We start from the raw sequence: 12,922 nt of genomic DNA, 5'->3' as shown, positions 1-12,922 counted from the left end.
ATAAAAAGTCAGCTTTCTTACCTGATTTTTCTTACTTCAAAATCATTAAAAAGGGATCTAAGGCTAATGTGCAGCTTGATATTTCTATGCCCCTTTATTGACAGTTAGAAACAGATAGGGCCAATTTAAATGCTGAAAATTTTGGGTTAATCACTTAATTTTTGACACGTCTACACTTCTTTTCTTAATTTGTAATGTAAGAAAGATATGCTAATTATTACCTGGATTTATATAACAACTTTTTTTCTTAAGAATTCTAAGTGCTTCTGATTTCTCCTATAACATCTTTTCTTTTCCTTTTTTCTCTTAACCCCTGGGAAGGCTGAGGGATACAGAGGTTCTGTGGCTTATTCAGGAGCACAGCCAGTGAATACAGCTGTTGTAAGAAAAGCTGTTGTAAGAAAGCAGGACTTGCCTTTAATTATCTACCTACTCTTCTGTTACTATGACTTTTTAACAATATAAAATAGTCACAGTTCAGCTTTCATGAAATCTAATACAACATCTTTAATAGTATAAATAGACCATTTTCTTTTTTTGTTCCTTGAAGCTATGATGATTCTGTTTTTATCTGTCTACACATAGTAATCTTTTTTGACTAATATAAATTTTTGAGTTAGTAGGAGTTTGAAAAGTGGTGGTTAAAAGTTATTTATGGTTGTAAATTAGAGCAAAATTCTGAGCTCAAACCAAAGAAGTTGGCTTCATTCTAATCTGTGTGCTAATCTGGAATAGCTGGACGTTGGGTACATGACAACAAAACATTAGCACAATTGGTTACTTGAAGGCCTTGGATTTCTACTCTTACTTCATGTCCTGTCCCATGTGGTATATAATAAGTGTTCACATGATTAAAAATTAATCAATTATGGGGAAAAGAGATACAAAGTATTGAGTTAATTACATATTAGATAATGGCTCTCTAAAAAAGCATGATCTGTAGAAAGAAGAAATATTTTCTTAACCTTAAAAAAAAGAGAACTCCATAGCAAGAATAAAGTCAAAGAATTATATGTTCATGGAAATAAGATGTTCTAGAACTGTCACTTTGGGGAGAATGTTTCTCCTGTCATGATTACTAAATAGTTTGTATGGTATTGCCAGTACAGTCCTTAGACCCAGGCAAGAGGGGACTCTGCTTTGGATCCTGTACTCTAGAGGACCCTAATTGGGCCCTTCTCTAGTTGTACCCATCCCCTGTCACAGGTCCAGTCGTTGGGCTCAAGGGGAGCCGCCCAACTCTTGTATACATCTAATTTCACCCCACCTTACCTTCTAAACCATGCTCTGGGTACCCAGGGTCCCTGAAATCCCTGCCCAGATGGCCCCAAGCTTGTTTCCAGGACCTGTGTGGGCCTCTTCCCTGGGCTTGTCCTCTGGTAGATGGGTCATATTGCCAGTGTGAGCACCCACAGGCATAGGAAGTAGCCATGGATTTGTGCACGGAGTGTGGACAGAGCATGGAAAGGTGGGTATGTGCACAAGGCTCCTTGAGGTTGTAGGATGGAGCCAGGAGTGAGAAGAAAAAAGATATAGAGCTCTTAGGAATCAAGATTCTAAATTCAACCCTGATCTTCCACGTTATCATGATGGTGTATATGTGTCAAGTTAGAAGGATAGACCATGTCTTAGTTAATAGTTTTATTAGCTTGATAGATAACTTCTTAATATTTAGACATATGCTATGCGGGCCTCCATTTGTACTCTTGTTCTAGACCCACAGATGTGTGGGGAAGGTTTGAGTGTTGTATCTAAAACTTAGCTTCCTCAGGATCCTAAAGGCCTGGTCCTTTTCCCAGAACTTGTGTGTATTGAAAGGGTTTAACAGGTTTTTAACGAAGGTGAAAACTATTTGCACACCTTATGAGCAAAGAGGTACATGATGCTAAGAGGAGAATCTGACTTAGTCAGGAAGGTCAGGGAGGCTTCCCTGAGAAAGAGACAGTTGGGCTGAGGTTTGAAGAGTGGCTGTATTGTGAATGAAGAACAGTGTGTAGGAGAGTGGTCAGAGTAGATACTGCTAAGAGCTGTTTCAGAGGTTTGGGAGAAAGATGACAGTAGCTTGATGTAGAGAAGTGATGACAGTAGCTTGATGTAGAGAAGTGATGTCGAGAAGTGACCACAGCAGAAGAGATGGAGATCCTTAGGAGGTCAAATCATGGGGCTTGGTGATGGATGAGCAGACAGGGAGGTGTCAAAAGTTGAGTCTTAGCTTTTGATTTAAAGTCCTGTGTTTTATTTAGGAGTTGTCACTGATTCGGTATTTAAATGAAACAAAAATGGCAGCTACACAAAGCCTAGGGATCCCTAACTTCCTTTTAAAAGGTCCGCATTGATAAGTCTCCTTTTGAACTAACGATTTGTTGCAAAATTGATTCATTGACTATTTTAGAAGCAGGTAAATATGTAAATATCTCTGCCAGGAGCATTAGCAGCCAGGTTGGCATTTGCAGTTCCATCTTCTTTTGACAGATACATGGAATTTTTACTGATGTGGATTTTAATTATATGCAAAATGAGCAAATACGCTTTTCTTTTTTTTCCAGAAAAACTTTATCTTTTTTGTTAAGGAGAAACCCCCACAAAACATTATTTTTCCGTTGGGTTTTGATGTACCTTACTCGGTTTAGAGCTGATGTTAATATGTAAGCTATACTGTTTTACACACTGTAAGAGGATCACGTTTGTATTGACTATGTTGCTGAGGGATAAGCTTCCATCTTCCTCTTTTATTAAAAGTATGTCTGTTGGCAGGGATTTAGTGAGACTGGATAAATACCTTGTTTTGTTGTGTTAAAACTGGCAACAGCTCTAGTTATCTTGTAAAATAAGCATTGATAAAGTTAACATCATAATAGAAATTTTTCTGTTACAATGATCGCTATAAACTTTCAATGTGTAACCATATCCTTAATACAGTTCAGCTTCAAACTCAAAAGAAACTTAGTATAACAGCCTTTTGCACTGTTTTAGCCATGATTTTTGATGTGTTATGTTGCCCTGGAGCAAATTGGAGAAAAATTGAGCCCATCAGCTAGATACTATTCCTCATGTGAAAATAAATATTGTTATTTCAACATTGAGAAGTTAGGAAAGCTGATTGTATTCGCTTTGGTTTTATATATGGAGAAATTATGACTGAAAGGGTCATATGTTTATAAGTGTCTAGATTGGCAAAGTATGGCCTGCCACCTGTTTTTATATAGTTTGTAAGCTAAGACTGGTTTTTATATTTTTTAATGAATGAAAAAAATCAAAAGAATAATATTTTGAGACACGAAAATAATATGAAATTCAAATTTAGGTGCCCAGTTTGTGGGACACAATCATGCTCATTAATTTATTTAGTATCTATGGCTACTTTTGAGTTGCAGCAGTAGATTGAGTAGCTGTGACAGAGCCTTGGCCCGAAAAGCCTAAAATATTTACTATCCATCCTGGTATAGATAGCCCCTAAGCAAGAATGGAAATTATTTAGGTCATTGAAAACAAACTGTGTGGTTCTGAAAGAGGGACGACAGAAGTATGAATTGAACCAAGCAGAATAAAACATCTCTACCACAGTAATAATTGCAGCAGCTAATACTTATTGAGCATTTGCTTTGTGCCCAATACTCTTGAGTTCTCTATATACACTGACTCCTCTACAGGCTGTTAGTGTGTCTCATTTTATAGGAAACAGCATACGGAGATTAAGCAACTTGTCCAAAGTCAGTCAGTGCTGAAAACAGCCTAGTTGAGTGCTTTCAAATTTTTTTTTTTTTTTTGCGGTACGCGGGCTTCTCACTGTTGTGCCTCTCCCGTTGCGGAGCACAGGCTCTGGACGCGCAGGCTCAGCGGCCATGGCTCACGGGCCCAGCCACTCCGCGGCGTGTAGGATCTTCCCGGACCGGGGCACGAACCCGTGTCCCCTGCATCGGCAGGTGGACGCTCAACCACTGCACCACCAGGGAAGCCCGAGCGCTTTCAAATTTATCTCAGTGGTTTTCTTACCAGTACGTATCTCGTAAGTATTTTCAATTGGTATTAAATTTCTTGAGTAAGAGGTATTTTCCTTAGGTTGATGCCGATTGCTTGTTCTCATTCCGGAGACTCCTGGGTTGTAACATATTTGTACTAGTAAGAGCTTAATCAGTGCAATTCATCTAACTTCAAATTGAAATTATTTCAACCTGTTTGTAGTGACAACTTTAGTAGATTGGATTCTTGTACAACAGGTTCTCCAGTCTTAAAACACAAATTACTTGTTTTTTAAAAAATGAACTTCAAGTGTTTTTTCCTTTGTTTATATCTAATTTATGACCAGTTTTTTCTCTCTTTTTTTAAAAACATTTTATGTCACTTTCCTGATCAAAATCCTCCAGTGGTTTCCCATTGCACTTGAGGTCAAGTTGCAGTTTCTTAACAAGGCTACCATAATGTCTTGCATGCTCAGTCTCTGCTTCCTCTCCAGTCTCTTAATATGTCAGGCTTCCCTTCCCTCAGTGTGCTAGAGCTACACTGGCCTTATTTAAGTGCCTTGAACAAACCAAACTTCTTTCTGCTTTGACACATGCTGTTCTTTGTTCCTCCACATTGTTTAGGTTTCAGCTTAAAAATCATCTCCTCAGAGAGGCTTCCTTGAGCCTCCTTTCTAAAATGAGTCTCCCTTTTTGCCCTCTGAATTATTCTCCATCCCTGTTTGTTTCCTAATAGCACTTATCACAATTTGTAATGTTTGTGATTTTTTGTTGCTTGTTTTTCTGTTCACCTCCCTCACTATATTGTAAGCTTCACAAAAGAAGGGACCATGAATCTTATTTACCATTGTAATCTCCATGCTTAGCACAGTACCCAACATATAACAGGCTCTCTCTGTGAAAGGAATGAATGGAGATCTACCGTCAATGCTACTGTTTAGTCTGAGACCTCATCATAAAGAATTACTGTGGCTGCCTCCTAAACTAAAAAATCTCTTAAGTTCCTTTTATGTTCCCAATTCCATCCTGCCAGATTGCTTTTATAAAAATGCTACACTGTTAGTATCATTCCCTTCCTCAAGATTCTACAGCAGTTGCAGATTGCCTGCTGAATCAAGTCCAAATTCCTTTGCTTGTGTTCTAAGGCTCTTCATAATCGTAATCTTCAACTTCTTTCCCATAACCCTTTGCTTTTATTAGGCTGGCTTCTTTTACAAGCCATCAGCATTTGTCCTTTATGTTGCTGTCTTCCAATAGTCATAGAAGAAGCCCTACAGCTTCCGTGCATTTTCCAATAAACCCAGTCCTTCATCCCTAAAGTCCCATTGTAACTGTTGCCTGACCCACACTTAGAACATCTTGAACGTGTACTTGAATGGATTCTCCAATGTAAATCCTGGTTGTACAGTGATATTGGATATCCATTGTGAAGGTTTTGTCTCAATATCCAATAAGAAAGAAGCTAATTCGAATTTCAGCAGAATGTATTTTATAGAATGATATGAATCGAGGTGCTTTTTTGTATGCTTGTCAATTTGGGGATTAGAGAAATACTAAAATTTTACCATTTCTATCTTGGATATTAATTAGGATATTTGATGTCAATGAACAAAGTTGCATTTATCTTTATTAAATTTATTTGAGTATAGTTAGTCTTCAGATTTTTCTGATCTATGGCATATAGAGAGCTGCTTATAAAATTAATGGCATTCCATTCCATTAGTTCAGAATTTGTTTGGTAATAAGGGCAGGAGGTTGTATTCTCTCTGTAAGAAAAAGTGAGTTTATTCACTGTGCAAAAAAACGTTGTAGGGACTTCCCTGGTGGTCCAGTGGTTAAGAGTCTGCGCTCCCAATGCAGGGGACCTGGGTTTGATCCCCAATCAGGGAACTAGATCCTGCATGCTGCAACTAAAGAACCTTCATGCTGCAACTAAGACCTGGTGCAGCCAAATGAATAAATAAATTAATTAATATTTTAAAGAAGCTGTACAGAAAATTATTATTATAAAAATTATAATATATATATATAATTATTATATATTTATTTATAATATAGTGTAAAGTTACTATTTCATTATTATTAGAATCATTCTTGTATTTTATAAACAGTATTCAGTGACAGCAATTACAAGTAACTTCAAATAAGTTTTAAAAGCAGGATGCCCCCATCAGAACTTTATTTGGAATTATTGATAGATTCACATTTCTAGTCACAATAAAATTAAGAACACTTAACATCACTGTGTTTTATAAATTTTTTTTAAAAATTCTATTTTGTTACCCATTCAAATTTATTGTCTCCTAATTAATTTCAATTGGTGTATTTAGCTTTCTGAGTTTCTTGAAATTCTAGGCTTAAGTTTAGAATGTCTCAGCTATTAAGGCAGATATTACAGTCTGAAAAAATTATCTTTTTAACTGCTTTTGACATTGACAAGGCAAATCATTATTTGCTTTTCTTATCATATCAAATATTTGAAGGAGAGGAAATAAATTTATTTTTACTTTAAATTTATTTTATATACTGTAGCATATATACTACCCTTAAATTATATTTATATTACTTAAGCACAAAATATATTCCATTTAGAGCCATTAAGAAATATATGTGTTTGACATAAAGTGTTACCTACTTTCCCAGAAAAGTAACTTGCCTGAGGTCATCCAGCTATTGAGTAGAAGAACCTGAACTGGGAAACACAGCCCTTTCTGGTTCCCGAGCCCATGACTTTGACCAGTGTGCTATGCTCTTCACAGACATACAGATGATCACAGTGCAAAATAATGAATGCAGTGATAGAAATATGCCCATCGACTCAAAGTTATTTGCCATTCTTAATGTCCTTTTTATGAACTTAAAAGTCTGAGTGTGTGTATAGCACTAATTGTTAGCAGAATCATAGAATATGGAACCAGAAGGGCCTGGAAAACTGTCAAATATTGTTCTAAGTGCTTTACATAAATTGTATCATTTAATCTTCAAAACAATTCTATGAGATCTGTGCTCTTATTATTTACTTCTTCAGCTTAGGAAACTGAGGCTAAATATAGGTTAAATAACTTATTCCCCAGGGAGTCTACACTAAACCCAGCCCTGTAGTTTTCTTCTAAGCACTATGAATTCTGCTTCCCCGAAATGTTTTTTTCCCCAGCATTTAAAAATAAGGGCTTTCTTATTCACCAGTAGTGATTTTTCTATAACAAACAACTTTATACTTGTCACTACAATTCTTATAGCTTGGCAGTGTTCTGACTTAGGTCTCAGTGTTTAGAGATCAATTCAGGGTCATCAAAAGGATTCTGTATTATCTTTTGTTATTGTAAAACCTATGTAAAACGTAGTTAATGGGATTGCCATGTCAAAATTTACAGCTCATACAGTTGTATATTTCTAGAATTTTATTAGTTTAGATACATACAACTCAGTTCATTTATAGACGTGGAGTTGTAAAGCAACGGGTATGTAATATTTTACCAGGAACTTAGTCTATTTTCCTTTTTTTACCTCAAAATACCATTCATGTGTCTCTCTGACATCTTTATTACTCCTCCCTACAGCTACGTATCATCGTTGTTTGCTAGTCTCGACACCACACTCTGGACTGTTGTGTCAGCCTGTTACCCTCATTATTTAGTATTCTTATGTTTGTGTGTGTACAAAAAAAGAACAACTGCTTTCTGCAGACACTTTGAGTACTCATTTATGTTCCCAGTGGTGACCTCATTTTGAAACACACTGCTACCCTGTGAGCAAGCAGAAGAATACACTACCTGGGGTGTGGATTGATCAGTCTGTTATCGGTGCTTAAAGGTGTCGCAGGAATAATGAAAGAAGATTAAAACTAAATCATTGGGAGTCCTACACATCTGAGGAAATGTTTAATAGTCAAAGAACTGTTAATGTGTACAATTTAATGTTTAGCAAATTTCACCAGAAGCAAATTTTATTTCCTTTTTTTCTGTTATCATTTAGTTTCTTTGGAGAGCAAAATATCTCATTATATCTCTGCAAAATCTATAATTTAGACTTTATTTTGTATTATATTCAGTGTCTAGAAAGATTTTATCAACCACTTTACTTCTTTTTCTGGCCTGTTTAGGAGGGCATTTGAATTTAACCTTCTGGAGTTGAAGGAACCGAATGGCTGCCATCTCCGGAAAAGATATTTTATGTTAAATGTTTGAAATATTTGTTCTTTTCTTTAAATATAGAACATTTCCAAACATTTAAAATTTCTTTTCCTCTGAATATCAAATCAATTAATGATTTCAACCCTTTGACGTCCTAGAAGTCCCAGCTACCATTTTGGTTCCTGCGTAGAGCACTCCAGATTCATTGGAGACCTGAATCACTGGTGTGTGAGACAGCACATTTGGGAATTGCAAGTGGTTTGGAATGGTGAGAGCATAGGATGCAGATGTATGAAAGGTGAAGAAGTTGGAGAGGTAGGCAAGGGATAGATTTTGAAGGGCTTGTGTATCATGCTAAGAAGTTAGGCTTATGGACATCATGGAGCCATTGTAAGATCTTAGTACAGAAATGACATATCAGATTTGTATCTAGGTTAAGTGCACTTAGCAGAAGTTTAGAGAATGGTCTGGAGAGACCAGAAGTAGGGAGAAGCTGTTGTGATGATGCAAGTGAGAAATGATAAAAGCTTAGACTAAAGAAATGGTGTGGGGAGTAGAGGAGGGAATAAATTCAAGAAATATTTCAGGGATAGAGTTGATAAGTTTAGTGATGTGAAAGTGAAAGGAAAGAAGTTGAAATGAGTCTGAAGCTTTGCGGTGACTAAATAAATGTGGTACAATTCATTGAGGTAGGGGTTACTGCAGGGGTCCCCAAGCCCCAGGCCACAGACTGGTAACGGTCCACGGTCTGTTAGGAACCAGACCGCACAGCAGGAGGTGAGTGGCAGGCGAGGGAGTGAAGCTTCATCTTTATTTACAGTCACTCCCCATCGCTCCCATTACCGCCTGGACCATACCCTACCCCACCCACCGAGTCCGTTGAAAAATTGTCTTCCACGAAACCGGTCCCTGGTGCCAAAAAGGTTGGGGACCACTGGGCTACAGGAAAGAGAGGAAATGGTTGGAATTAGGTTAGTCATAGTGACCAGAAAGGGGTTAACGTGTTAGTTCAGTTTTGGACGTGTGAAATCTAGAAGGTGAAACATTGTCATCTGAAAATATGGATTTGGAGTTTAGGAGAAAGGTCTTGGCTAGAGTCTTCATCATATAGGGAGCAGTGGAAGTTATATGTGTGGGTGAAATTACACTGGGAGGGTGTGTAGAATTTTGGAAGTGAAAACACTAAAAATGGAATTCTGGGAGGATATCAACATTAAGGACTGTGGTGAGGAGGATGAGGGTCTACAAAAGTAGATTGGAAATGGCCAGTATAAGAGGACCAAGAGAGAATTGTTTGACTCGAAGCCAAGGGAGAAGAGATTTTTAGAGGAGGGATGAGTGGTCAGTAGTATCAGTTGCTTCAGAAAGACCAAGAAAGATAAAGGCCAAAAATTGCCTCTTGAATAGAAATTAGGAGGTCGTGGTGATTTTATGAGATAGCTATGGAGCAATATGGGCAGAAGTCAAATTGTAGTGGATTGAGGAATGAGAAGTGAGAATTAGAGAAGCAAACTGCTTTTTAAAAAAGCTAGGTGGTGACAAACTGTGGTACACACATACCTTGGAATAGGACTCAGCAATACAAAGGAATGAACTGTTGATACACATGGCAACTTAGATGAATCTCCAGGCAATTCCACTGAGTGAAAACAGCCAACCCCTAAAGGTTACATACTGTATGATTCCATTTATATAACAGTTTTGAAATGACAGAGTTATAGAAATGGTGGACAGAGTAGTGGCTACGAGAATTTAGGGAAGGGGGAGGCTGTAGTTATGAAAGGCTGACATGAGGGACCCTTGTGGTATTGGACCTGTTCAGTGTCTTAACTGTAGTATGTATATTAACCTACACAGGTGATAAAATAGTATAAAACTAAATACACACACACTCAAATGAACACAAGTAAAGCTAGGAATATCTGAACAAGATTGGTGAGTTGTATCAATGTCAATAAGGTTGTGATATTATACTAGTTTTGTGAAATGTTACCATTGGGGGAAACTGGGCAAGGTGTACAAGGGACTCTGTATTATTTCTTACAACTGCATGTGAATCTATATTTATCTCAGCAAAAATTTTTACAATGTTCAAGTAGTGAAGGGGAGGAAAGGGCACAATAGCCAGAGAGAGATGCAAAGTAAATTTTGGGACTTGATCATGTTTATATGTAGCAGAGGAGGCAGCAGTGGAGAGGGATAGATTCAAGATTCAAGGGAGAGAGAACTTTCTGTGAATCAGGAGGGAAGGTATAAGGATGGGTGTGAATATAAATGTGTGTATATGTGGAAATCTGAGAGAGTTCCCTCTCAACACTGTCTGTCTGTCTCTTTCTTCCCCTCTCTCTATGTAATTTATAAAAAAAGACTCTAATCATTGCAAATTAATTTTTTGCTCAATGACTGTGAGAGACTCGGGCACCCTAACTTTCAAAAGGTCCCTTTAGAGTAATATTTAGTAACTCCTTATTCCAAATCAACATGTGTGCTGTGATGCCATTTATCCATTAGAGGCAATAACAAATAAGGTGTTTGTTAGCTTATGTTAGTAATACCCTGCTCTTTTTTCTTTTTTTTCTATTGCAGCTGCAGTCTAATCTAACCCAAAATGTTTTCAACAGTGTTAAAAATTCTATACAGATTCTTGGTGCTATCCATATTCTTTTTGAGCTGTGATTTGAATCAGTGCCACAGTATGTTTTACTATTTATAGCATATCTTGAAATCCAAAGTTTTAGAATGGTATTGCTTGCTTACTAGGCTTTGGCAAAAGAAGCAGTGGCATAATGCACATTCATTTGGAGAAAGAGTGAATTAGTTTGGTCACCCCGAACTAAGGGGGCTTTGAGAAGTTAAGGGACTGGTTGGCTACTCACTGGGAGAGAGCATCTTGACGGGTAGCATACATAGGCATCTATATACACACCTACAACTCGATCTTGTCCTTTTCTCCACCAAAATGCACTTCAGCAAGACAAAGAAGCTGCAGTTATTTCTCCCCTCCTTTCTGCCTTTCAAGATGCGTATTGCTCTTTTTGAAGACTTCCTCTCTTCAGAGTTGGTCCTGATGGGCTTTTAAAAATTTTTACCTATAAAAAAGATTGGGATGTGAGGAGAAAGAGAAGTGTGCCAGTGATAATTCTCCAACTCTGCCTTTTTCAGTGGCACTGGGTTTCGCATGTCATACCTTACAGTAGCCTTACCCCAGGAACTACTGCTTCAGTTGCATTTTATTTGGTTTATGTATTAAGCTTATACAATAACTTATTGTTTCATCACATGTTGTTGTTTTTCAGGTGCAAGATATGAGCCCTTTAAAAGCAGAACCTGTATTGTCTTTATATCTCCCCAGGTTACAATATGGTTCTTGACATATGCCAGATTTATAATAAATGTTTATTGTTCACTGAATAATGACTATCATGCACTATCAATATGGAATATAGACTATGTGAAAAATATTTTATTTTGAAATAAATTTCATAATTGAAGTTGTGAGGTTTAGAGGGAGAAGGAAAGGGAGAAATTGTTGGGAGGTGCCAGCACTTTATCCTGGTGTCCAATTGCAGAATCACTGTATTAAACTGATGTTTGTTTATGCTCCTTTGGAAATGTATTAGCTTGAAGAGGCAGAGTAAATGGAACAGAGAAGAGCCGGTAGCGTGCCAAGAAACACCTAAGGAGAATGCTAACTTAATACAAATTATCTTGCCTGCATCCTCAGGAGTTCAATAAATCTCAGTTCATATAATCTGAAGTAGAAAAAAAGGAGGGTTTTTGCTTTTATATCCTCAGTGGGAGACGGGAAGAGAGAAATGTAAAATGGCACCTCATTCCATTTTTCTGGTGCCCTGGGCCAATCTGTAAGGAACAGCCATATTAGGGGGCAGGAGGTGATGTTTGTGGCTGCTAGTTTTTGTGGACCTACATGATTACATACTTGAATTAGCTCCTTTGTTTTGGGACGTTTAAAATGAGTCTAATTTTCAGATCACACCAAGTGTATTTCTGGAGAATATCATTCTTATCCAACAGGGGTGTTTTTGATAGGGGACAGACAGTCACCAAGACCATCAGTGGATTTACATCAAAAACTACATCCAGGCTGGGTCCAACAGGCTAAGCATTATCATTGTACCCAGCATTAGCATAAGGAAGTGAAGTTTCCTATTAGTGTTAAAAGTTTATTAATCAACTATTCTAGATTCTATGCATAACTGAATGAACATGTAGTGTAACTATAAAGTGACATTTTATATCTGCCACCAATTAAAGTTACATGCCGTGAAAATAATCGGTTCCCACAAAACAAACACACACATGGATTTAGTTTCACTTGGAATTTCCTCTGGCTGGCTGAATGTCTGCCAACTTCTTTATAAAGTACTGCATACAAAAAATTCAGTAGGCCTTGGTTTTTCTGATATTTATGTAGTGCTTACTGACTTAAATTAGAGTTTTATTTCTTTTGGAGGGCATAATTTGGCTTTATGGCCCACCATGGTTACTAAATTTCAACACAAAATGTAAAAGTTAATCTTTGGATATAAAGGATGATCCCAGACTGTATATCTTTACTTAATAACTTTATTTATTCAACCTGCATTTATTAAATGATTATGTTTCAAGCACTGTGCAGTGGGAAAAAGAAGATGAATAAAACTTCTGTGGTCTAGCCCTCAAGTAGCTTATGCCCAAACCTGCATCTTCCCAAACCTGTTTGTTTTCAAATATAACTTTCTCTTTGCTGGTTTTCTGTGTCATCTTTTAGCCACATATTGAAAAAATGACCTGCATAAAAGTGATTCAGCTTTTACTATGATCATTTAA

General features: G+C 37.2%; 1 protein-coding gene across 4 annotated transcripts in view; it reads left to right on the top strand.

Annotated features, from left to right (window-relative positions):
* The window catches only part of SKAP2 (src kinase associated phosphoprotein 2), a 170,861-nt gene that overhangs the window by 65,822 nt on the left and 92,117 nt on the right, over positions 1 to 12,922 (top strand). The window contains exon 1 of one of the 4 annotated variants that reach the window (XM_029233506.1): positions 3,968 to 3,995. The exons of the other annotated variants lie outside the window; for them this stretch is intronic. The gene's annotated coding sequence lies outside the window, so the exon portion shown is untranslated. Of the gene's footprint in view, positions 1 to 3,967; positions 3,996 to 12,922 lie in introns of those variants that run through there. 4 annotated transcript variants of the gene reach the window in all.

The sequence above is a fragment of the Monodon monoceros genome, unplaced genomic scaffold, assembly GCF_005190385.1.
Source record: "Monodon monoceros isolate NGI ecotype Baffin Bay Population unplaced genomic scaffold, NGI_Narwhal_1 Super_Scaffold_2, whole genome shotgun sequence".
Classification (NCBI taxonomy): Eukaryota; Metazoa; Chordata; class Mammalia; order Artiodactyla; family Monodontidae; genus Monodon; species Monodon monoceros.
This window is presented reverse-complemented; position numbering and strand designations above follow the sequence as displayed.